The sequence below is a fragment of the Pleurodeles waltl genome, chromosome 4_2, assembly GCF_031143425.1.
Source record: "Pleurodeles waltl isolate 20211129_DDA chromosome 4_2, aPleWal1.hap1.20221129, whole genome shotgun sequence".
Taxonomy (NCBI): Eukaryota; Metazoa; Chordata; class Amphibia; order Caudata; family Salamandridae; genus Pleurodeles; species Pleurodeles waltl.
The window spans coordinates 929,695,654-929,722,897 of record NC_090443.1 but is presented as its reverse complement, the minus strand read 5'-3'; positions in this window follow the sequence as shown (position 1 = coordinate 929,722,897).

Below are 27,244 nucleotides of genomic sequence, written 5' to 3'. Positions count from 1 at the left end.
TTTATAAAACATTTTTTATATTGCTTATAGCTACATGTTCTCCCACCCCTGAGACACCTAGTGGAGTCCTTGAGGGTACCCAATATTTGAAAATAAGGTAGATCCTCACATTTCAAGTGTCCACAGCACCATAGTTGAATTGGGCCACCATTTCCATATTTCGATGTAAATACAGTCTGCAGAGTCGGGCTGAATTTAAAAATGACAGAAAACCTCCAGAAGTGCCCACATGCAAAGGGCAGCAATTATGCTGGGCCTCTACTTCCATGCCCTATTATGTACTAGAGTCTTAAAGGTAGTTGGCAACCCCTTGCCATATTATTTACTGGGGACGTACAGGGGCTGTCATGGAGGTGGAGCAAAGCATTTGCATGATGCAGACTTTGAGTCATGAAGTTATTTTGAGAATTTCATTTTATATTGCCCTCTAAATTATGCCCATTGTCTCGAGAAGAGACATATATTTCACATTACTGTCTTATGCTGTACCTGAGTCACTCCTTCTCTACTACAACGTGGACATCTCTGCTTGCTATGACTATCATTAGCGGGTTCAGTGTGTGAAAGAAGAGACTTGATCATGGAATTGAAACAGAATAGACTTTTAGGCCACATAATCTCCTTTTTCCTTTAGTGCCAGATGTATCAAAGCGTAATTTTGCATTTCCTAAAGAGCGACTCCATAGAAATCGCTTTTTAGGAAATGCAAAATGATATGTATGAAATTACCAATTTCCTAATAGCAATTCTCACGAAGTAGGAAATGCTATTAGGAAATCACAATTAGGAAAACCCATGGAATTTGTTCCAATAGGCCGGTTTAGCATTTCCGAAATAGGGATTTCCTTGAAGGAAATTTAGGGAATCACAAATTGGGTAGAAATCGCAATTTGTGACCACTTACAGTGCTCTGTGCATCTGAAAAGCTATTTAGCATTTCTTAATGGTCTGAAATAGTGACATGGACCCGTTAAGAAAAATGGCTTTGTACATCTGGCCCTTAGTCTTTTATCTGTAAAAATTAGGAACACTTAGAAACAGGCTCAGTAAAGGTAGCAAGTGCTATAAAAACCCTTTGACAAAGACCCCCTGCTTTGTTTTCTTGCATTATAAGTGTTGCTGGCAAACGGAGAAGAGAGGGGTGTTCTGACTGTTGTTTGTAATGTCTTTGCAGCTACTTTCCTTGTTGCTTTTAATTGTAGCACAGTGTATTTCTAGATGCTTGTCAAAAGTTCTTGAAAGTGTCTCTGCACTGTTTTTTAGTAGAGTCTATTAACATTTGTTATAATGTTTTGTTGAGATGTGAATTACAGATGATAATACAGTAATCCATATATATGCGTCATTGATGAGGACTCGTTTTTTTCAACACTTGCATGTTGACTCTCCATACTGAATTAAAAGTGGAGAAGTGTGTGCCAGATATTTGAGCAAATTCTATTTAAATTACAGTATGCTGCTTCCTTCAAGAACTGCAGAGAAACAGGGTGGCAACAAGGGCTCATACCTGAATGGCATTATTTATTTGTCGTGTGTTAGTGGTGCTGAAACAATTTTCAGAGTGCAGGTGCTGCCATTATTGTTACATCACTGACATCATAGGGATTGTGAAAAACTTCCGTGTACACCTCAGTGTAGCAAATGGTAGCAGGATAGATGGTATTTGCACTGTGCAACTTTGGTGCAAACTCGGAACTCCTCTTTGTCTGCTAGGATCAGCCTTTTTCTGGAACTGAGGCTGATATCATAAATTAAATAGCACTGGAATAACAGTGGAGTATATTTACACTCTTTCCTACTTCTATTATGTAGTATATTATAGTTGACAGTAGGACTTCTTTTGAAGAACAATGATGGCACCATTTTCTACAACTTTTATACCTTTTCTATATAGCCTTCATAAAGTATCTCAGTTTGATGTATTGTTGATTTGGATAAGCTGTCTTTTTTCTTATACATTTTTGTAGATATCCTGAATGAGTGGAAGTAGTTCTTCTTCGAAATCATGGTTGGTAAGCAACCATTTTTGTTTATCTTTATCCAGTAGAGCTTTTGTTGTAGTATTTCAATTCCAAGCATCCTTGTATCGATTTTTCATACATTGTTTTTCGTTATTCTCTGAAGAATTTAACAATTTTTCTGGCACACTTTTTTGGTTTGTGTTTGATGTTGTTTTTTACAGGTGACCAACAATCTTGTCTAGCAAACTGAGGCTTATAATGAGTAATTACTCCATATTTTTCATTTGTTTACAAGTATGTTACCTTTATATTTATTGTTCTGGAGAAAGATTTACGTTGGAGTCCTGATGAAGCACCAGCGGATCCTTTTTTGGACAATTTATTTGAGGCGCGACACATGTTGACTTTTTTAGAGGGTTAAGTGATTTTACTTTACCCCCTGTGTTTGTAAAGTGTGGTATCATAATTTCCCTTTCACTTTCTATTTGTTTTTAATCTTGACCAGGTCCTCTCTGATTTATTAAATTTATATTGAAGGAACACCTGAGCTAATTTTAATTTTTATGCATCTCTCCAGCCACCATTTGGTAACCTAAATATTTTGCAGTACAAAGGCACTTTTTTCACTCTCAATGGCTTGAAGGTCTGATTCTGGACCTTGTCAGACATTGCAGCGCCAGTCTGATGTGGAGCATGGCCCAATGATGATGTATGAGGGCGGCTATTGCTTCTAATTCACGTGTGTGCCTGTGAGAGGGGGGTTAATTCCCTTCATACTTTGGAACTGTGCACCTTGCTACTTCTAAAGCATATTTGCCCCACAGGTAATGACAGAGATGAGTATGTTTGCAAGTCATAATAGTTTATTAGAAAAATTAGTACAGTTATAATCTGCAATCTAATCAATCAGGCTAAAATCAAAATTCACCTGAATACAGAATACATGAGTATGATCAAGTAATTAAATTTAGTAAATACAAATATTGTGTACCAAAGGGAACATATGCAAATCAAAGCAAAGTCTTGTTTCTAGAAAGGAAACTCCATAATGCTAAACTTAGGAACATTCGCTATCTAAAGTTAATCAAAAACATGTGGTTAATTCAGGTTACTAAAGCTAATAATAAAACAACACAGAGAAAAATATATGAAATAATATGTGAATTAATGAATAAGTCATAGATTGATCACATGTAAATCATATAATGATTATAGATTTATTTCTCATTAAACACAAATAAATGATGGCGATGCAATCACCACAAATGTATTCAGCGGGAGTGTGGTAAGGATATAGATACCTCATTTTAACTTTGGTGTTTGACGGCCGCCAACATACGGTCACAGCGGCTACCACTGGTCCACCATATAATGAGCACCACCACAGAAACCATGGTGGTAGGCTGGCTCGTAATGTCAGGGGCGGTACTCTGTCATCCACCAGGCTGGAGATGGACTTCTCTGGCCCGGCAGCTTATATCGCCATGGTGATATGAGTGGTAAATTGGCGGGTCGGATGCAGCCAACCCACCAATCTCATAATGTGTTGGTATGTACCGGCAGCCTGTTTGCGGTAATACTGCCACATTACCCTGGTGGTCACAGGGTCATAGTGGCTAGCTTATGGTACATTTTGGAACACAACATCATGGTGTGGTAGTGCATTGGCATTTACAGACAGCAAATTTTTTATTGAAATTACCACAACATTTCTGCAGGCGTACAGTTTTACTGTTAATACTATACAGCCCACAAACATTAATGTGTGGAAATTGGGTTTCAGTTAATATTGCATTTGCGCATCACCAAGCGTATTGACTTGTTTTGATTGTAAAAAAATCTTGTTTCCCCACATTTGAAGATTACAGGTATGTCCTAGCGCTCCTTCCATAGGCCTCCCACCCACTCCCGCCTACTTTAATCATGCCGATCTGCCCCCAAGGGGGGCAGAAGTCACTAGATACCAGGGATTTTTTTTTGGCTTGTTTTTACACATGGGGAGCGACCCCTTAGGGAAGGGGTTGCTCCCCTGGGGGGCAAATTGTTTTAGGCCATTTCTGCCCCCCTTGCAGGCAGATTGGCCTATTTCTATTAGGCCAATCTGCCCCCAAGGGGGGCAGAAACCACTAGACACCAGGGATTTTTTATTTTTTTTATCAATTTCACGCAAGGGGAGCGATCCCTTGGCCAGGGGTCGCTCCTCTAGGGGGAAAATTTATTTTAGGTCATTTCTGCCCCCCTTGGGGCAGATCAGCCTATTTTTATTAGGCCGATCTGCCCTGGGGGGGGGGGCAGAAACCACTTAGGCGCCAAGGATTGGTGCTTGTGTGTTTTGTTTTGGGGGGCAGCCCCTTGGGCAAGGGTCACTCCCCATGGGGACACATTACTTGTGCCCATTTCTGCCTCCTCTGGGGGCAGATCGGCCTATTTTTGTAAGGCCTATCTGCCCCAAGGGTGGCAGAAAGCCCACCAGACACCAGGGAAGAATTTGTTTAAAAAAAAGAGGGTGGGGGGTATAGCCATGCCCTCACCCCAAATAAATGGGGACAAAGTTGTTCTGCCCACCAGTGGGCAGATGGGGCAATTACCCCCGATCCACTCTCCAGGGGGGCAGAAAGCCTATTAGATGCAAGGGAAATAAAAAAGATAAAAAATAGTGGGGTGGTGGCTACCAACCAGTATGGGCATGGTTATGCCCCCATGCCAACTGAAGGGGGTAACAGTCCTCCAGCTCTCCTCTCGCACACTAAACTATCTTATCCCAACGGCAAGCAAGAGGACATTTGATCATTTTGGGTTTTGGTTTTACATTTGGGCCATGAGAGCTTGCCTTACTCTCAAAATCGTCCCACTTGGAATGGTGAGGGCTGCACCTTTTGGACTTTGGGACGCTGCCATGTAGAAAAATCTACGAGACCTACACAGATCTGAAAACTAAACATCTGACTGAGTCCAGGGTGGTGTGCGTCCCATGCACCCGCACCATTTTCTTACCCACAAAGCCTTGCAAACCTCCAACTTTGTTTTAAATCAGAAATTTTTCCCACAGTTTTTAAATGGAACCTTCCGGAATCTGCAGGAATCCACAAAATTCCAACTACCCAGCATGTCGCAGCTATACCGATAACAATTCTGCCCCACTTGTCAGCCTAAAAAATATTTTTTTCAAACTGCCCTTTTGGACCCGCTTTGGTTGCCCCTCAATTTCAACATGTTTTTGGCTCTTCCCTGTGTCAGGCACTTGGCCCATGTACACAAGTGAGGTATTATTTTTGTCGAGAGACTGAGGGGAGCTTTGGGTGGTAGGAAATTTGTGCCCGTGCTGTGATCCCACACAGAAATGTGGGGACAATGTGATTTTTTTTTAGCTAAATTTGAGGTTTGCTGAGGATTCTGGGTAAGAAAACACAGGAGGAGTCACACCTCCCTGGACTCTCTGGGTGTCTAGTTGTCATAAATGTCTGGGTTTGGTAGTTTTCTCTAGATGGCTACTGAGCCCAGAACCAAAAACGCATGTGCCACCCCTGCAAAAACAGGCAGTTTTGTATTCCACGTAGTGTTTTGGGCGGGGACTAGGCCTACCCACACAAGTGTGGTACCTTTTTTATCAGGAGATGTGGGGGAGCGCTGGGTAGAAGGAAGTTTTTGGCTCCCCGTAGATTCCAGAACTTTGCAGCACAGAAATGTGAGGAAAATGTTTTTGGCCAAATTTTGAGGTTTGCTAATGATTCTGGGTAACAGACCCTGGAGAGAGCGCCACAAGTTACCCATCCAGGGTTCCCATAGGTGTCCAGTTTTCAGAAATGTTCAGGTTTGCTAGGTTTTGCTAGGTGCCGGCTGAGCTAGAGGCCAAAATCCACAGCTAGGCACTTTGCAAACAACAGGTCAGTATTCTTTGGGAAAATATGATGAGTCCAGGTTGCGTTTCCTGTCGCGGGCATTAGGCCTACCCACACAAGTGAGGTACCCTTTTTATCGGCTAGTATGGGGACCCGGGAATTTAGAGATGTGCAAATAACCACTGCTTCTCAACACCTTATCTTGTGCCCATTTTGGAAATGCAAAGGTTTCCTTGATACCTATTTTTCACTCTTTATATTTCACCAAATTAATTGCTGTATACCCGTTATAGAATGAAAACCCATTGCAAGGTGCAGCTCCTTTATTGGCTCTGGATACCTAGGGTTCTTGATGAATCTACAAGGCTTATATATACCTGCAACCAGAAGAGTCCAGCAGACGTAACAGTATATTGCTTTCAAACATCTGCCATAGCTGGAAAAAGATACAGAAGAAAACGTGGACAGAAATGACTCTTTTTTCACCTCAATTTCTATATTTTTTTTATTTTAGCTGTAGCTTTCTGTAGGAAAACCTTGAAGGATCTAGATAAATGACCCCTTGCTGAATTCAGAATTTTGTCTACCTTTCAGAAATGTTTAGCTGTCCAGGTTCCAGCATTTCTGTCACTGACTAGAAAGAGACTGAAAGCACAAACAATATTAAAAATGGGGTCTGTCCCACTAAAATGCCAAAATTGTGTTGAAAAATGTGTTTTTCTGATTCAAGTCTGCCTGTTACAGAATGCTCAGAAGATGGTGATTGTAGCACCGCAAACCATTTGTTGATGCCATTTCCAGGGGAAAAAAACACAAGCTTTCTTCTGCAGCCATTTTTCCCATTTCTTTTTAAAAAACGAAATTTTTGTTGTATTTTGGCTAAATTCTTGGTCTCTTTCAGGGGAACCCACAAACTCTGTGTACCGCTAGAATCCCTAGGATGTTGGAAAACAACGGTTGTAAATTTGGTGTGGGTAACTTATGTGGAGAAATGTTATGAGGGCCTAAGCACAAACTGCCCCAAATAGCCAAAAAAAAGGCTTGGCATAGGAGGGGCAAAGGCCTGGCAGCAAAGTTAAAAAGGCTAAACATTTATTTGTCAGATGACAAAGCCAGACAGCTGACCTTTATCTTCCAAAACACTGGAAATGTGACAAAATAAAAAAAAAATTCAAAGGCCTCTTTACTGCTTATTTTACTTCTAAACACCAGCATAGCTAGATTGGGCGTGCTGCAGCACCCCCAAAATCCATACTTTCAGCACCCATAGCATTGGTGTGAAGTTGAGGAAGATGATTGTTTAAGTTATGCTGTTGGTAAAGAGCACTGACAGAAATCAACAAACTTGTAGACAAAACAGTCTTTCTCACAGGAATCCATTGTAGATGACGCTGTAGTGCCAAAGATAAGTAGAATGAGTCATGCAATAAAGCACATTTACTGCAGCAGCTGCTTTTTGGACTAGCATACAAGGAGGACAGCTGAAAAGATACACGCTCTCATGGAATGCCTCACAGGAAAGGGAAAAAGATTTCCTAGGTAAGCCTTTAGTATGTCGCCATTATGTCTTTGCAGCCAAGCAGTTGTGCTGTTTGATAGGCTTCAATCAAATAATGTCTCTCAAAAGATTTGTATGATAGGAATGGTGTCCTAGTGTCCTAATGATAACCATCCAACTCTCTACCACACTTTGCTCACCAACTCCTATCTTTAATCCCTGCCACATTTACAAAAAATGCAAACTTCAAATTGAGTGGAAAAGAAAAAGTCAGAGGACCATAATTCTACACCCTGCAAGCCCTTTCACTAGATTCCATTGCAAGTCCATATACAATTCAAAACCATTTGTCCCATGAACAATGAAACCTGCAAACATATTTGAGATGAGTAGTGTACCGGTCAAATTGAAGCTCCTTCCTGGAACTCACACATTTGGATAGACATTCAAACAACACTAGTGCCTCTTGTTTCACTTGAACTAATTTTGCAGTGGTGCAATTTCAGTGGTGGTTACATTACTGGCTGAGCTTCAGAGCCTTTTCATTGACTGGTGGTAGCTTGGTGCTGCAGACATCCCTAGGTGGTACCTTAGAGCTGAGTCTGGTGTTATACAGCAGCAGATTAGGTGGTGCAGATTATTTGGGCGGTAGTTGGAAAGGTAACAAATCAAGTAGCAAGCAGTCTTCCTCTTGAGTGCGACATGTATCTTTGTAGGACTCCGAAGTCGGCGAGGGTTATGTGGCTCTGCCCAACTTTACCCTCTCACATCTCACTTCACTCTGGCAGCTCTGACCTGAGAGTCCCAGGTGGCATCATGACTGCAAGTCATGATTGAGTCAAAGAACTGTGGTCAGTAGAGTGGTTGCAATTAAGTGATGGCTATTCAGTTATCTATGATGTGATACATGATTTAGTAACTCTAGGATGTAATGACCTCTACCCTTTGCTAGACATCATTCCTCCAGTTTTAAAAGCCATCCCAGCAAAATGTCTCCATGGAGAGTAGGCTGGAGAAGGATCACAGATCATATCTCCAAAAGAAACCATAAATACACCTTGAAGCTGAATTGGAATGTTGCAAATACCAGAACCATGAGCCTGTCCAACTATAAATGTCCAATGCCATAGTTATTGTTAGCCAAGAAGCAATTGTCAAATCAGTAAGGCGAGGCCCAGGGTTATGGACAAAGACAAAGGGATTATCTGAGGTTGAACAAAGAGTTTTGTAAGGGTCAGCATTAGCAGACAGCACACATTTCAAAGCCTGGGGATGTGGTATTCAGCCAATGTCAGGCTTAATCAAAAGGCACTACCCTTGACTTCTTGGAGTGTCTCTGAAGACTGAAGTAGTAAGCCTTAAGGAAGACAAATCAAAGGCAACTTAACAGCTCCAGTGTTGCAACGTGGAGCAAGAGCAACGGCTGAGGCCTTGTTATCCACTCTGTTAAATAGGTCTGATCAAAATTTTAATTACGCTAGAGTAATCGGAGTAATTGTCGTAATTCTGCATTACTTTTTGTTGTGAAATTACTCAAATGTACGCAACTATGCCTCTTCACATATTTATGAGTTATTTGGCATAAAATAGGCAGGAACAATGAATATAGTGAGTGGCTACTGGCTGCTGATATTCGTGTTCTCCTGCATTTTGTGCTACTTTCTTAGAAAAAAATGCATCCTTCGGTCCATTTTGGATGCAAGGGGTATGGCGTATGCTCTTCACAGTATTCCATGTAATCTCTTTGATAGAATTTTCTCGTAATTACACTAGAGCAATCATGCTAGTTACACCCACATCTAATGATAATCAAAATATGAATCTAGCTCCTACTAGGATACTAGTGAAGGCTCAGGGATGAGAAGATCTGATGGTATTTTAACCAACCCCACACTGCGATGTCAGATATCTGATTATTATGCAAGATACTGAAAAACACCTACAATCTGCAGATATTCACATCTTCTAGAGCCTTCAATGAGAAGCTCAAACCCACAAAGAAAATCTAATTCATGTCTGAGAGAAGGAGTCTCAAATAACGCTTAATGATATTAATTCAAACCACGTCCAAATTAATAACTTACATGTGACTGGATCCAGAGACCATGCCACCAAGTGGTTGAAGTTCATTAATGATCTGGATGGCCATCTAATACCCCAAAATCAGTACTTAAGTTGTAAAAAACATAAGTGCCAGAGGTCTTGTCAGGAGGCCACTACAGCTTGCCCTACCCATTGCCCCCTCCAGCTCTGCCAATGACAGTACCTACATAACTCCTATCACACTCCTACAAGTGTTACAATTCAGACTATTCCAGGGCCGCAAAACTATAAGAATAGCTTGGGCAGCAGGCATTTGTAGTTTTTAATGTATATTGAAATAATAAAAAGCTTTTGTTCAGCTCATCTCTACATTACACAAACAGTGCCACCATGTGTCATGTTGTCATAAGTGCCGGTGTTGACAATTAAGTGAAGGTGCCGAGCACAGGGAACCACAGGCTTAAATTGAGCACTACCGAAAATAAGAAGTTGTGGTACAGATTTTTCCATCTCAGAAATGTTGCAATCAAAAATGTTCTACTACCAATCGGACCAGAGACCAGACATTGCATAAGTATTACATTAATTGTAAAAAATATTTCCAGGTGAGGCAATGGCACATTATATTGGAGCACATTCAACTTTCAATGATTGTGGTCATCATCAGAACAGATGCCTCCAACCTAATCAAAAACATTGAAAATGTAAACTCATAATTTAGTTTCTTGGTCTTGATGCTAAACTGTGGCTTGGCTAAATTCAAAACAATTTAGTTCCTTATAAGTGAGCAGATTTCTGCAGGAAACATGTGGCAAGTCACAAGCTTACACTAGATGAGATTAGCATGCTTGCACTTCGTTAGTTTAGTGAGTTTGGTGTAAGCAGCAGGACCTTTCTTACTGTAAACTGCATTTGGTATATGAACAGCTACACCAAAATACCATTATTTAATAATGAAATATACAAGATAAAGTACCCAAACCACACTAGTTCAGTGCAAAATGAAATACATCTGGTCTAGATTGTAGGAGTCTTTAAAGAAGTTAAAAAGACATTGGGATAATTTTTTAATGAGTCTTTGAAAATGAAAATATAAATGCACCAGTATGAAGGCTGTGAATCTCAAACATAGCCACTAGGGGACAGGACTGCATTTGCGTTTTGCACTGAACCAGAATTCGACTGGTTCTGTAGAGACCAACCACAGTTTCAAGTTGCGAGTCTTCCCAGAACCTTACATCCACAGTGGAATTCCCAATGAAGAAACTGTAACATTAGGGAATTTCAAAGAAGAAGGAAAACTGAATACAACAAGGTCTTATGGTCCAGATAATATTTTGAATGAAGTGATGAAATATAACTTTTAGTTAGTACACAAAAGCTGTATTTATCACATGACTTTGACCAAAACCTGAAAACCGGATACCCCCTTATTTAGTTTTATATAGACTGATCAGGTCAAAATATAAAGTGGGGACACTGTGGTAGTTAATATGTATATATGTAACTCCATGTTAACAGTAACAGTAACATCTGCAAACCTGTTGCAGTGCTCTACAGAAAGAACTGATTCAGTCCCAGAAACAGAACCTCAGATCATATCTTTGCCTGACTCTCTCTGATCAGCAAGTATGTAAACAACAAAAATGGAAGGTGTAATTACATGCTTCCATCTTCTAAAAGACATTTCACTTAACTTGAGAAACAAGACTGAACATTAAAATACTTCAGGTAAAAGTAAGATACAATAAAAGGGCCTCAGTCACCTGTAATGGCATGATATACAGCATTTACAAATGGGTCTCTCAAACAGTAACACATAAAAAAGGTGCCTGCACAACATAGACCTCCTTAAAGAGTACTGCAAGATATGGGATATAAATGATAAGTAAAAGCAAAACTTAAAATTTTGGCTTTTCAGAAGAACATCTAGAAAAGTGTGACATACTTTTTCATAGGTAAACCCAGAAAAAAATTAAAAAGGAGGTGTGGGGGCAGCCCACCCTCACGTTGCACCATGCCTCCACCAGAATATAGGCAAAACAGTATCTTTGCCTATCTGGGGTCCAGATGTAGGACAGTTACCTAAAATCTGCCCCATGTTGAAGCAGAAAGCGCACTAGGCACCAGGAGTTTCTATTCTTACGATATCTTATAAAAAGAGTGGGGCAGCCCAAGCTGTTATTGGGTCATGTCCCACCCCAAAAAGGGCAATACACTCTATCTGCCTGTAGGGGAATTTCCCCCATGGGCAGAAAAGCCACTAAACAACAGGGAAATTATGAAACAAATAAGTGGTTGCATGTAAGAACCCCAGGCTGCCCCAACAGCTTTACTGCCCGCTCTTCTCCAGCAGGCAGTTTGAGGGATTTACCCCCAATCTGCTCCCAAAGGGCAGATTCAATGTCAAGGACATTCTATGAAAAAATAATGGGGTGGGTGCCATATCACCCTTACATCAGGCTGGCCTCATAACCCCTGCCCACCTGGGGCCTCCAGCATCTATATTCACATAGAAAGAAAGAGGAAATATGGATTTTATTGGGCTTAGTTTTGACATTTGGGTCAGGCAAGAGGGGTAAATTCCACATTTTCTCTCACTTGCCATAAGGAGTAGCTGCCATAATTGAGCTCTGGGTCAGCCAGCAACTAGGGAAACCTACACACCTTTGGCACTTGTGAAATCTAGAGACTTGGGTAAATCCAGGGTGTTGTGGTTTGTTTGAATCCCACTATATTTTCTTAACCAGAATGTTCAATAACACACACACTTTGGTTAAAATCACACATTGTCCTCATATTTCGTTGCAGGAAATTTCTAGAATCTGTGGGGATCCTGAAACGTCCTACTAACCTACCTACAGTTCTCCCAATAAAAACAGTACTCGACTTGTAAGGCTGGGACTAGCGCCTGCAACAGCAACAACTGAAAACTTTGAACATACAAAGTCAAAATGGTCTTCAAATAGTTCCTGGTTTGTTTCGTTCCTGAGTACCTTTAGAATCCTCAAAATGTGGGAAAAAAGGACTCGTGTGGTAGGGGAACATTTGGTGGGAAATGTTCTGAAGGCTTAAGCAAGAAGGACAGCAAACATCAAAAAAATGATTGAGCACTGGGGCAGTAAACACCTCAGCAGCTAGTTGGTTAATATTAAGGTACCAGTAGAGATGTATATCTGTAATGTGTAATGTATGGACACCAATTTACCAAAATGCTAGAGGTAGCGGAAGTATCAAAAAACAAAGGTCAGGTAGGAGTAGTGACATCACACACCCTTTAAACTTCACTTTCGCTCACATAAACATGTTTGCACATTCACACATAGTGTGTGTATGTGTGTATGTGTAAGCATATCACAAACACTCTCACCTGCAAGAATGCACACAACATACATTTAAGAGCTTTTTTTTTTACTTACTTTGGCTGCCTTTTCTAGCTAAATCTGCTCAATTATTTATTAAACAAATAGTGTATCATGTAATATTATTCACAATTAGTGTAATGAAACAAACTGATGAAAAACAAGGAGCGTGGAGCCCCAACTGACATCCACAGGAATGAAGTAGCCTTGTGTCCATTGCACTGGAGTCGCAAAGGCAGTGCCAGGGGTTGCACAGGGGGAACCAAGGGTCACTGCTGCAACCCCTGGCAGCCCCTAAATGACGTCCATGTGCATATCTCAGTTTTTTCTGCCATTTATTGAAAATAGAATTTGTGAGAGTCGAACAATCAGTTGAAACCAAGTATTTTGTGCCAGGTTTGGTTTAAGGTGCTATTTTAAGTAATAGTTGTTTGTTTCTCACTTTCTAGTAATAAATTCATCAATATTGGAAATGTGGTTAAGTGTTGTTGAATGTTGATCTTGCAGTTAACATCTTCTAATTCCTTTAACAGGTATTATTGTTTCAACAAGTATTTATACACTCCACAGAAACCCTAGCATATAGAAAGATCCATTGCTAAGTTTTCATGTTTCTTTCTTTGCGATAAACATTAGACAGGCATGTTTGATACACATCTTATATGGTTATAACTGGCAGAACCTCATTTAGTAACAAAGCCATATGGAAAAAGGCACACTTTCGATTAAGTAGTGTGTGCACCTATATGTATCCATGACCACTCATTCACACTCTCATTAACACACTCTTTCTCTGTTTCTGCATTTTTTGCTGCTGTTGAGAAATTGTAAGCCAAATAAGTGTAATGTTCACAGAATCAAGACACGTAAAAACAGAACATATAATTTCCAATACATTAATTATCATATATTACCAATAATGTATAATGAGACTTTCTCTTTGGTTTCTGTGATTTTATTGCAACAATGTTGTTCAATTTTTCTAGTTAAACATTGCTTGGATGGGTATGAACACATCTTTTAAAATTAGACACCAGGGGTAAATGTATGAAAGTGTTTAATCTGGGAAATAATTGCTTTCTGCATTTCACTAAAAATGCAGTATGATAAAAATCTATGAATATTTTTGAACAACTTATAACTGCCACAATGCCATTTAGACTTGAATGGAGTTCAAATGCTGCAAACCATATAATGCCGGAGGTAGCTATGCACATCTGGGGTGAAGATGTTGCTTGTTTTCTTGGGCTACTTTCTATCTCAGTGGCATTTAATACTGTTGACCACAAGTAACAAATTATCATTTCATGCACATCAGAAGAAGTCTGCCTTACAATTTGTCACATAAAATTGCACAGTTGCAATTGTACAGTTACACAGTTCACAGTTACAATTTGTCTAAAAAAAATGGAAAGGGAGTAATAGACATTTTAAACAAAACACAACAGAAGCTAGAATCAGAGCCAGGAGATTGTAGGAGGAAATCAATCAAAAACATAACAATTGAAAAGCAGCATAACACATATAAAGACTTGAATGTCGGATGCAAAGTAAATATGTATAAAATGTGTATACAAGTGCATGCAACTTGCAATGCTTGCAGTGCTAACAATCAAATAGTGTATTTCAAAGATAGAAGTTATGCTCATTCCGTATCTTTGGAGATATCATTTGAGTAAGGATATGTCAGTCATGATCTGACAATGAATGTTTCTGAAATGATGAATCAATGAAATTGTAGCGACTTCCATAAACATTGGGTTACTTGGGAGCTGATTAACAAAGGTAAACGTACACTTTTGTGTCAGTTTACGATTTTTTTGCTATTCACAAACAAATTTCATGAGGAGTATTTTTACAACTGCAGAGTCACTGTAATTCTGGCAGGACAGTCTTTTCTTTTTATGTGCAGAGACTCTGCAGTCATAAAGATACTGTTCATAAAGTTTGTTTGTACATTTCAAGCAGTCGTAAACTTACACAAAAGTGTAAATTTCCCTTTGTTGATCAGCTCCCAAGTAACCAGTTGGGCTACTGGTGTGTCTAGAAAGATGTTAATTGGTCTGAAAGGTGGTGTCTAAGCCTTGGCAAACATTTGCTTCTTATATTGTATCAAATTGCTTATCTATGATAAACTGAACAAATGACACACTCCTTCTTTGGACATTTATACATTTTTCATTTCAAATGGTTCTTGATTATTTTCCTTCATTAATATAAAATATTTCATAATGCATGATCATCCATAAATTTTGACAATTATTTTATTCTGTAATCCTTTCGGGTCACTACTGGTCCCTTCATCAGGAGAGTACATATATAACCAAGTTATAAAGAAACATAAATCACTTTCATTATAGCACCTAATATTTACATATTAGACCTCAAAGCAGTTGTTCTTCAATATTATACCAAAACATACCTCAAGTCCTCTTTAAACTGGATAAAAAAATTGTCTTGTGACAGCGAAAACATTTGCATATTAAAATGTACGGGGACAGCACAGTTACCTGCATCTCTCTTTATTCCTCCCCATAAAATATCATATTTGTTCAAACAAGTGTTTACTCATTACCATTTTTGGTCCACAAGGGAGTACTTAAAAACTAACCCATTTATCAAAATGAATTTGACCTATAAGTTCCTTACCACTGCAGGTAATATAGTTAAGGCAAAAGCACGAAATAAAATGATGGACGGAGTGTTGAAACGTTTCAAACACTCACCCCCAGTCACAGATCTGGGTTTAATCCATTGTTCTTTTGCTTGCCACGTCACCCCAGTTTGGACCCAGCTACATGCAAATCAGTCTTGACCCTGCTCCCAATGGGGACAGGGTCAAGATTGATTTGCATATGGCTGGGTCCAAACTGGGGTGGCATGGTGAGCAAAAGAACGATGGATTAAACCCAGATCTGTGACTGGAGGTGAGTGTTTGCATTGTTCAGCACTCCGTCCATCATCATTTTGTCTTGCTAAAGTTGCCCTAATTGGGAAGGGTATGCCCAGACGTGAGTCCCTTGCTCACTGTGCCACTGGATTCAATCTAGCCTGGCTGATGAAGGGTGATACCCTGAAACCAGTCCCAGGCTGCTTGTTTCCGGTCCAGGGAGGACCTGGCTTGGCAGTTCGGGCTGGACTGTTCCCCTGAGGAACAGGGTCAAGACTGATTTGCATGTGGCTGGGTCCAAACTGGGGTGGCATGGTGAGCAAAAGAACGATGGATTAAACCCAGATCTGTGACTGGGGGTTAATGTTTGCATTGTTCAGCACTCCGTCCATCATCATTTTCTGTTGCTAAAGTTGCCCAAGTGGGAAGGGTATGCCCAGACGTGGGTCCCTTGCTCACTGTGCCACTGGATTCAAGCTAGCCTGGCTGATGAAGGGTGATACCCTGAAACCGGTCCCAGGATGCTTGTTTCCGGTCCAGGGAGGACCTGGCTTGCCAGTTCGGGCTGGACTGTTCACATGAGGAACAGGGTCATGACCGATTTGCATATGGCTGGGTCCAAACTGGGGTGGCATGGTAAGCAAAAGAACATGGATTAAACCCAGATCTGTGACTGGGGGTGTGTGTTTGCATTGTTCAGCACCCCATCCATCATCATTTTGTGTTGCTAAAGTTGCCCTAAGTGGGAAGGGTATGCCCAGATGTGGGTCCCTTGCTCTCTGTGCCACTGAATTCTAGCTAGCCTGGCTGATGAAGGGTGATACCCTGAAACCAGTCCTAGGAAGCTTGTTTCCCGTCCCAGGAGGACCTGGCTTGGCAGTTCGGGCTGGACTGTTCCCATGAGGAACAGGGTCAAGACTGATTTGCATATGGCTGGGTCCAAACTGGGGTGGCATGGTGAGCAAAAGAACAATGGATTAAACCCAGATTTGTGACTAGGGGTGAGTGCTTGCATTGTTCAGCACTCCGTCCACCATCACTTTGTGTTGCTAAAGTTGCCCTAAGTGGGAAGGGTATGCCCACATCTGGGTCCCTTGCTCACTGTGCCACTGTATTCAAACTAGCCTGGCTGATGAAGGGTGATACCCTGAAACCGGTCCCAGGATGCTTGTTTCCAGTCCAGGGAGGACCTGGCTTGGCAGTTCGGGCTGGACTGTTTCCATGAGGAACAGGGTCAAGGCTGATTTGCATATGGCTGGGTCCAAACTGGGGTGGCATGGTGAGCAAATGAACGATGGATTAAACCCAGATCTGTGACTGGGGGTGAGTGCTTGCATTTTTCAGCACTCCGTCCACCATCACTTTGTGTTGCTAAAGTTGCCCTAAGTGGGAAGGGTATGCCCACATGGGGGTCCCTTGCTCACTGTGCCAGTGGATTCAAGCTAGCCTGGCTGATGAAGGGTGATACCCTGAAACCGGTCCCAGGATGCTTGTTTCTAGTCCAGGGAGGACCTGGCTTGGCAGTTCGGGCTGGACTGTTTCCATGAGAAACAGGGTCAAGGCTGATTTGCATATGGCTGGGTCCAAACTGGGGTGGCATGGTGAGCAAATGAACAATGGATTAAACCCAGATCTGTGACTGGGGGTGAGTGTTTGCATTGTTCAGCACTCCGTCCATCATCATTTTGTGTTGCTTAGGTGATATAGTCAATACATGTATAAAAGACATAAGTATTATTGATATTAAGTCATTCCATCCAGACAGTTTGTAACAATGCAGTCCACCAGTAGGTCTCTCCTTGTATTAATATTTGTTGATATAATTAATGCCCTTGTTTGTCTTTCTTGTGCATGATAAGTGCAACCACAGTTCTAATTATAATGTGCCACAGTGAATCTCTGTGAAGCCAGCCTTAGTGCCACAGTACTTATCGTTCTGGTACTCAGTTTGGGTTTTTGGTAATGCAGTGTTAGTAATTGGGCCAACAGTTATTATTATCCAAGAAAAGTGCTGAAGCATCCCGGTGTTCTTCTACCGCTCCCGTGCCATTATCAGAAAGAGAGATTCAGTTTCAAGGAACTTGAGTGCACTAACTCTCTAATCACTCTGTCAACACCGTCCTGCCCCCGAAGATACAGGGTGCCTGGCTGGACCGGCAAGATGTGACAGTGTTTTGTCTCTTTCTCTTCCACTCCCCCTTTCCTTTTGGGACACTTGCCAGGGTTTCTGTGTCCACCAGGAAGTGCCGAGAGGCGTTCTAGGAGGTCGGGGGCATACAGACATCCTGCTTTTCAGGTGAGTGGCCCCTTCTCGACATAAAGCCAAGCCACAACATACAGGGCTGCCTGGGCGATGGTTTCCTCAATGGGTACTTTCAAAGGTTTAGCACAGGCTTTACCAGCTGACCAGGCTGCTCCATCTTTATTAGATTTAACTAGGGCCCTAGCGGGATTACAGAAGGAAGTTCTTTACTTAAAGCAAGAGAACCTGGAGTTACACACTGAACTACAGCGGTTTAAACCACAAGACACCCCCTGGGGAGGAGTCAAACTAAAACAAAGATCTCAAGTACTACAGGCCCCTCGGTTTGACCCATCTAATCATGTTCCTAGATCCGATTCAGGCCCAACGACTTCCACCACACAACCCATGCAGGTAATGGTCACAACACCAGCCCCTGTGCCCTTAGCTCCTCCAGAAGGGTTTTTTGGAGATAGTGCCAAGTTCAACATTTTTCTTAACCAGTGCCAGCTACAGTTTTTGTGTCAGGCAGCTGTATTCCCCAACAATGCTGCAAAGGTAGCTTTTATTATCTCTTATTTGGGAGGCAATGCAGCTAATTGGTATATTCGGCTGGTGGAGCGCAATGACCCTATACTGTATGATTTCAACCGGTTCAAGGAAGCCTTGCGGGAACTGTTCGCCAAACACCTCTTCGTGCAAGCCAGTGACACTGAGTTGCTGAATTTGCGCCAGGGAAACAAGGATCTACTGTCCTATATCACCTCGTTCAATCGGTTGGTGGCAGAGACTGAGTGGCCCGAGGAGAAAAGGACCTCCCTCTTCTATCGTGGCCTTCGGGACGATCTCAAGGATGTTCTAGCCCAAATTGTGGAACCTCCTACGGAGTGTTCCGAGTTCATTGACCTGGTGGTAAGATTGAATCACCACTTGAGTGAACGTAAGGGAGAAAAATTCCAGGGGGACACACGCTTAGTGGTGCTCAAAACGGAGAAAAAGGAGTCAACCATTCCCACTCATGATACATCTGAGCCCATGCAAATTGGCAGTGTGCGGGCCCCACTATTTAAGGAAAAGAAATAACGTAGGAAAAAATTTAAACTGTGTTTATACTGCGGTAAGCAGGGCATTTTGCTCAGGAATGTCCTAACAAGCCTATTGCTCCAAAGGAAGCCATCAGAGCGGTAACAGGGCCTGAATTCTCTCTTACTAACCAGGCAGAAAACTAACTGGCTCGATAACTTCTGAGACCATTTTATTGAGCGCTTCTTTCAATATGGTCTCACATCTTCTGGCTAATACCACCAGTCCAGTGCATCGACATCTAACTCTTATTGTGACGTTAGTGTTGTCCCCTCAGGTTCGTAAGGTCATTCCCATATTGGTTGATTCTGGGGTTACCGGAAACATTTTAGACTTGGGTTTGGCTAAAACCCTAAATATTACAACTGTCAGAAAAGACGTCCCTGAACCAGTCAGAGCTGTGGATGGCTCAGAATTGTCCTCTGGGCTTATCGTGTATCAAACAATATCCTTGTCCATGCTTTGTACAAACAACCATACAGAACAAATTCAGTTTGACCTCATAGATACCCCAGTATTTAGAGCCATTTTGGGGATACCAAGGCTTCAGTTACACAATTCCTAAATTGACTGGGCAGCAAGGACAGTGACATTAGACTCTTAACATTGCTGGCACTCCTGTTATCAAGAAAACCATTACTAGTGACACCCTTGGATTGTGGGTCCACACATAGTACGGCTATCAAGCCGGACGACACACTGGCCATTCCTGCACCGTATAAAGACTCCATGATGTCTTTAGTGAACAGAAGGCCACCCAGCTGCCGCCACATAGGTCATACGGTTGTCGTATAGACTTGATTCCGGGGCAACGCTACCATGTAGTAGGGTGTATGCTCTTTCTGAGCCTGAGAATCGATACCTGCGAGACTACCTGGATGATCTATTGGCTAAGGATTTCATTTGTCATTCAACATCACCAGTATCGTTATCTCTGTTCTTCGTGCCCAAGAAGAATCACGAACTGCGCACCTGTATAGATTATCGCGCAGTGAACAAAGGGACCATAAAAAAATTGGTTTCCACTTCCGTTGATCCTAGTACTTTTAGATCAGGTACGTCAGTTGACCATTTATACTAAACTCGACCTCTGGGGCGCCTATCACTTGATCTGAGTGATGAAGGGGGATGAGTGGAAGACGGCGTTCCGAACTAAATTAGGACTCTTCAAGTACACAGTGATGGACTTTGGGTTGTGTAACGCTCCTGCAGCGTTTCAATTTTTCATCAGTGAAGTGCTGCAGGAGTTTCTGTATATCTGTGTAGTGGTATACATAGACGACATTTTGATCTATTCGTCTTCCACTGAGGAACATATTGGGCATGTAAGAGCAGTTTTACAATGGCTTTGTGAGCATCATCTCTTCACCAAGCTGGAAAAATGTGTTTTTCACGCTACAACTGTAGAATTCCTGGGATATGTGATCACTCCAGATGGAATTTCCATGGATAGGTCCAAGGTACAGGCCGTCCTGGATTGGGTAGCCCCAAGATCCATCAAGGAAGTGCAACAGTTTTGGGGCTTCGCAAATCTTTATCAGAGATTTATACCCCACTTTTCTACTGTGGTATCTCCCATAACTCGTGTCCTAGGAAAGGGTGTTAAGTTCCTCTGGGATTCAGAAGCTGAGAAAGCCTTCCAACATCTTAAAAACAGATTCACTGAAGCACCCATTTTCCATCATTTTGACCCGGCTCAGCCATTTTTCGTGGAAGCAGACGTTTCCCAACTGGCCCTGAGTCTGGGCATTTCCATCCAGTAGCTTACTTCTCAAAGAAATTGCTACCCGCTGAGCAAAATTACACTGTGGAGGAGCGGGAACTTCTGGCCATCAAGCTTGCCTTCCAGGAATGGCATCACCAACTACTAGGAGCTAGACACACCGTAACTATTTACACAGATCACCGTGATTTACAGTTTTTTCAAGCGACCAAGGCCCTGACACCTCGTCAATTACACTGGCTTCCATTCTTTAATGAGTTAGACTTCGTAATCACATAAAGGCCCTGTACTACACAACAAAAGGCAGACACATTGTCTAGGATGGGTTTCTCCTCTGATGTTGCTCTAGAATAGGTCAGAAGCATTATACCCCCAGAAAAAATGGCTGTGTGCACTTCCCAAAGGTTCCTTGAGAAAATACAGGTAGCCCAACAGAAGGTTCCTTGTTCAACTGATCTGTATGAAAAAGAGGGTTTACTATACCATGCTGATCAGTTGAACGTCCCTACCAAAGAATTACGGGATACAGTGTTACATTGGGGACATGATTCTGTCCTCGCAAATCACCTGTGTGAGAAAGATATGTTAGATTTCTGTCAAAGATAGTTTTGGTGGTCCACACTTGTGCAGGATGTCAGAAGCTACGTCTAGACTTGTTCCACCTGTGTTCGGGCTAAAACCCCACATACTCCAGCCACAGGATTGTTACTTCCCGTGCCAATTCCGGTGGCCCCATGGCATACCATAAGTAAGTGTGTCCATTGGAAGGTGATCTCCCAGCTTCCAATGGACACACTGTCATATGGGTGGTTGTAGATTACCTAACTAAAATGGCTAATTTTGTTCCATTAAAATGCCTCCCTACGGCTTCCAAGCTCTCTGATTTGTTTGTCCAATACATTGTACGGCTTCATGGGTTGCCCACCACGATTGTTTCTGATCGTGACCGCCAATTTGTATCACGGTTTTGGCTTAGCTTCTGTTTCTCTGTCGGTATGGACATCCGCTTGTCCTCTGCATATCATCCACAAATGGATGGGCAGACGGAATGTGCCAACCAATCGCAGGAGCAAATCCTCAGATGTTACATTGACACATGGTCTACTGAGTGGGATAAGGCTTTACCTTGAATTTGTATATAACAGTGTCCACATGGCTACAGGAGTATCCCCATTTTACTATTTGTTTGGTCTGCACCCAAGAATGCTACCTATAACTGGCTCCCAAACATCCACAAGAGTCCTATCAGTACAGAAACACCATAAAGAGTTACAGGAGATTCAAAAACAAGTACAACACCATTTAAAACTCTACCAAGCTTGAGTAAAAAAAACAAGCATACAAAAGAAGGAGACCTGCTCCCTCTCATCAGATAAGAGATCAGGTGTGGCTCTCATCAAAAAATCTCCATCTTGCAGGATCCAGAAAATCAAACCCCTGATTTCTAGGGCCCTTTCCTATTGTGAATAATCATCAATCCTGTGGTAGCAGAACTGACATTGCCAGATGATTTCAAGGTACACCCTGTGTTTCATGTGTCATTACTCCGTCCCTATTCCCCTGATACCCGGGATGTCCCACCACCTCCCACGGTAAAAGTACACCGGCAATGGGAATTTGAAGTGGCCAAAATTCTTGACTCCAGGCGCATCCGTGGTGTTCTAAACTATTTATTGGCTTGGAAAGGCTATGGGCCTGAGGACAATTCCTGGAAACCCGCGTCCACAGTTCACGCTCCATGTCTTACTAAAAGAATCCATCTCCTGCACACTTCCAAGCCCCACCTTTTGGGACAGTCCTTGGTGGGGAGGACTGTCAGGAATCCCCAAGGTGCCTCCTGCGTTATCTGTCAGCATCCCCAGGGATTACGGTTAAATCATATCTCTATTCTTGGTTAAACCTTTATGTTTCTTAGTAAACATAATGTGCTGTGTTACACAATTGGCTTTATCAATGTTTGGTTTACCAATGCGTGTTTGCTAATGTGAGCAAGTGTAGACATGTGCTTCTAATTGGGTGTGGTTTAGACATGTGCTTCTAATTGGGTGTGGTGACTCATCCACATGTGGAAACTTAACTGCTTTCCTGATTAGCTATAAATAGCAGAGTGAAGCAAGCCTCCATGCTTGGCTTTGTTTTGCTTCCTGATCTCCTGATCTTCCTGATTTGACAAGTTCAGCTAGGATAAGAGATTTTACTCCATGGTGTAGGCTAACTTGGTGTTGTGCTGCTCTGGCTAATGCACTTCTGAGGTTATGAAGAATTAGCGTTGTGTCCAAGATAAGGCCTATGGATTTGGCCAATTCTAGAATGGATGGTTTGCATTTAAATAGATTTAAAGTTTCAAGCCAAGTGTGCACTTTGATAGAGGTATGAGTGTAGTATGACTGTAGGTCTGCACATCTCTGCAAGATAGGTAATGTTTTAGCTAGTGAGACTCTCAGGTCTAGCTGAGTGTCATCACCATAAAGCATAGAAAGGGTGTTTGAGTGTTTTAGGGTAGTGATCAGTTGTTATATCCAAAGACCAAAAAGTGGTAGCAATAGGATTGAACCATGGGGAATGTATTGATGAAGAAGGGCAGAGCTGGAGAGAAAGATGGGCAATTTTATTTGTTGAGAGTGTTTCTCCAGATAGGACTATTAATCTCTGCTTGTTCCTCCAATGGTTCTAGGAGAGAAGGGTGGCTGACTATGTCAAATGCAGTTAAGAGGTCACATAGATTAGGAAGGCAAAATTCTCCATCATCCAAAATGGGAGAAGCATTGTCTCCTATTTGTAATGCAGCAGTCTCTTTGCTCAAGCCAGATCTAAATCCCAAATGAAAGTCATCAACATGTTTATTCTCAGCAATGAGTTGTCTCATCTGCAATGTAATACAGCTTACTAAGGCTTTACAAAGTACTTTAGGTCCCCTGACTCTGAACGATCCTGTCTTTTAACAGTAACCAGAATACAATATGAGGAATGTGAGGCAGGTTAGTGGTTCACATTGGTATTTGTCAGACTGGTTTAAGAGATCTCTTTAAGTTATGCCCATATCTGCAAAGATTTGTGACAAGGAACTTTTCAAATTAAGTATGTTGTTGGGGGTGAGAAAGAGAGTTTGATCTTTCTTACTAAGTCATCAAAGAAGCGAGAGAATGTCTTAATGTTCACCTTAGTGTTGTTCGTACTGGGAGCTATTAGATGGTTTGTGGTTAGTTTCACTTCTTTAGGTGGTTTTTAGAAGCACTGCCTGAGGTTTGAAATAGTGTGGTTTCAAGAATACCCTTTTTGTACTTTTTGCTGTGATCACATAGAGTTGCAAGGGCCCTGGAATAGGGTTTTGGTATCAAAATTGCTAGAAATTGGGTTTCTGGTTGGCTAAGAATGGGGTTTCTGGTTGGCTAAGGTATGCTCCTAAGCCAGTCAGAACCCACCATCTAGTCAGGGCAAGTAAGTTACACACCAAAGGTAACCTGTGTTCACCACGCTGGTAGCTTGATGCAGAGCAGTCAGGCTTGTCCTCAGAGGCAATGTGTAAAGCGTTTGCACAAGACATTCACACCAGTGATAAAATAAATATGCCACAAATGAGACTCCACACAGAAATATATATAAATAAATATGCTTCTTATATTGTAACAATAAAACCTAGATCATAAACATTAGATATCATAAGCATGGTGCAGGTGTGCCACTTGTTACAATAGGACACAGTATGATAACAATACAAGTACCAACACAATCTGTATCCTGTGATCTACATATACCAGGGAAGTGACAGGCAGCTCAGCTGCCCACAGGCGCAGGTTGCGAGTGGGACCTTGGAGGCCTGGATAACGCTACCCTGCGGTCAGCGACTTGGGTAGAAATGCAGCAACTCCCCAGAGATAGTCCCAGCCACGCTGCCATCATGGGGCTTTCTCCTTTGACGCACAGCGGCAGCTCGAGCTGCTGTGCGGCCCCCTCCGATGGAGATATCGGTCACAATACATCCCTATCACCTAGGCAATCAGCTTGGTGTTCTGTCGGCATATCCGCTGCCTGTGTTATTCGATGCCTCTCCCACTGGCAGGCCACACTCAGCTTGGAGCAGGACGGGGCTCGGTCATGAGGTAGAGCTTCACATTGATCAGCCAAGTGTTAACTTTGCCATAAGACACTGGGGTAAAGCACACATCACTCACTATGCGCTTGTGAAGAAAAACAATGTAGGGAAAGAATAAAGCACTCACCATCCGCTAAATGTAGACGGAGGTGAATCCATAAAGCCCTCATCATGCGATATCATTGGTCCCATAAAGTAACACAATGAAGAGCTCACCATGCACTATAATTACAGGGTCAGGGCAGCAACCAACGCTCACCATGCGCTGGGCCCTGGAAGGGCACTTGGGGGGAATCAAGGTAGACAGCAATAGGCAGGCAGACCAGCACACCCAGACCTGCATTGTCAAAGGTAACCTCTCCTTACAGTATCACAGTATCCTAGCAGAACAGAGTCAGGAGGCAGCTGGCAGCAGAGCAACAAGCCGAAAACCAATCTAGTGAGTCTGTTATGCCACCAAGCACTTAGCAGACAGCAGGGCAACAACGGAACAGCAGTCCAGATGAGTCCTCTGGGCAGCACAGTAGTCCACCTGACAGACATTCAGTCCCAGTTCTGAAAGTGCTTTAGAAATATGGGGTCAGGACCCCTGTACTTATACTCCAAAATGTATTTGTTTGGGAGTGAGTTTAAAGGGAACCTTTCAAATGAAACACAACCCCTTTCTACCTGAACCTTGTTCCAGACATCAGTAAGGGGTAAATCAGCCAATTGTATGAGGTGGGGACACAGCCTATTCAAATGTCAGTGCACCCCGCCCCCTCTCTCCCAACCCAGGAAGGCTATCAGTAGGTAGATGCACCTAGCCCCTTGCACAAAGTGTAGCGGTCACTCACCCCAAGAAATGGATTGGAGTCAGGTTGCAAAACAGTAAAGTCATAAGCACAGAGAAATACCTACTTTCTAAAAGTGGCATTTATAAAATAGTAATGTAAAATGCAACTGCACCAGAAAGCAGGATTTCTCACTACCATTTCAAACATACCAAACATGCCTGCACTACTCTCTTCGGGATCAAAAATGACCACGTAAATGTATACATAAGGGAATGCCCAATGTTAACCACTGAGGGGAGCAACCCTCACAGTAGTGAAAAATAAAATAGGCAGTTTGTCATTACTAGGACATGTAAAACCTAAGAGTACATGTCCTACCTTTTACATACACAGCACCCTGCCCATAGGGATTTCGAAAGCCTACCTAAGGGGTGATTTAAGTGTAGCAAGAAGTGATTTTAGGCCTTGGCAAGTAGTATGAATTCCCAAGGCAACGTGGCAGTAAACTGTGCACGCAGGCACTGCATGCAGGCTCTGCAGTGGCAGGTCTGAGACTAGTTTGAAAAGCTACTTCTCTGGGTGGCGCAATCAGCGCTGCAGGCCCACTAGTAGCATTTCATTTACAGGCCCTGGGTATATGGCATACCAATTTACAACAACCTTAAATGTAAATTAAATATGCCAAACAGGTGTAAGCCAATCATACCATGTTTTAGGGAAGAGAGCACAAGCACTTTAGCACTGATTATCAGTGGTAAAGTGCCCAGAGTCCTAAAGCCAACAAAAAAAGGGTCAGGAAAATAGGGGGAGAAAGGCAAAGGTTTGGGGATAATGGAAAGGCACATTTCCAACAAAAAAACATTTTTTTTAAAAACATTGTTCAGAATTCGTATTCTCTTATTTTTTTCTTAGCTTTTGCAATGCAAGTTTATCAATGATCCCAACATGGTCTCATTGCACTGATTACTAAGCTAGTTAATTTCTAGGTTCTTGGTCATGACTGCTCAGTTAAATGAAATGTTTATTGGGCATTTTGATGTATTTCTACTCCCTGACCCATATCATATGCTTTTCAAGTTGACCAATAGCCGGTTATACGGTATCAGAGAGGACGTCTAAAAAATATATTCTTTAGCAGTCAAAAGGTTGCAGATTTGAGCCATGCACATGGGTTGGAGTTGAACAGAGTTATTCAAGGTCATTGTTCAGCTGTAAAAGGGACATGTGAGATGTCATCAATGCAGGAAGATGTTAATTGTTTTCTGCCTGCCGTGAGTTCATAGGTAGGTCTAGAATAAGATTCTGTCCCTTAGGAAGCCATTTTTATCTCTTTGGATAATCATCGCACGTCCTCATATTTTTGCCCTCTCATTCAAGGAAAATGATTGAGTGATCAAAAGGGATGAGATCTAAAAGTGGTTGGGGTGTGTTTGCAAATTTAATCTAGCGTCCAGCCACTGATATGCAGTTTTCCAAATGGAATGTAAGAAGGAGTGAACAGTGTTAGTAGAGGGGATTGGTGTAGTTGGTCTGTCAAAGAGGTTACTGGGTGTACACTTTTTGAGAATCTCATTTTCACATACTTGAGATGATGAGTATGTGGGAAAGGCTGAAAGGGGATTTGTGGCTCCATCTCTGCAATTGAAAAAAGTGCTTCCTTGACACTGTTGAAAAAGGTATTTTTGTGTGAGGCTCTTTATCACTATGAGGGAGAGAGTCAGCCTTAGGGTGGTC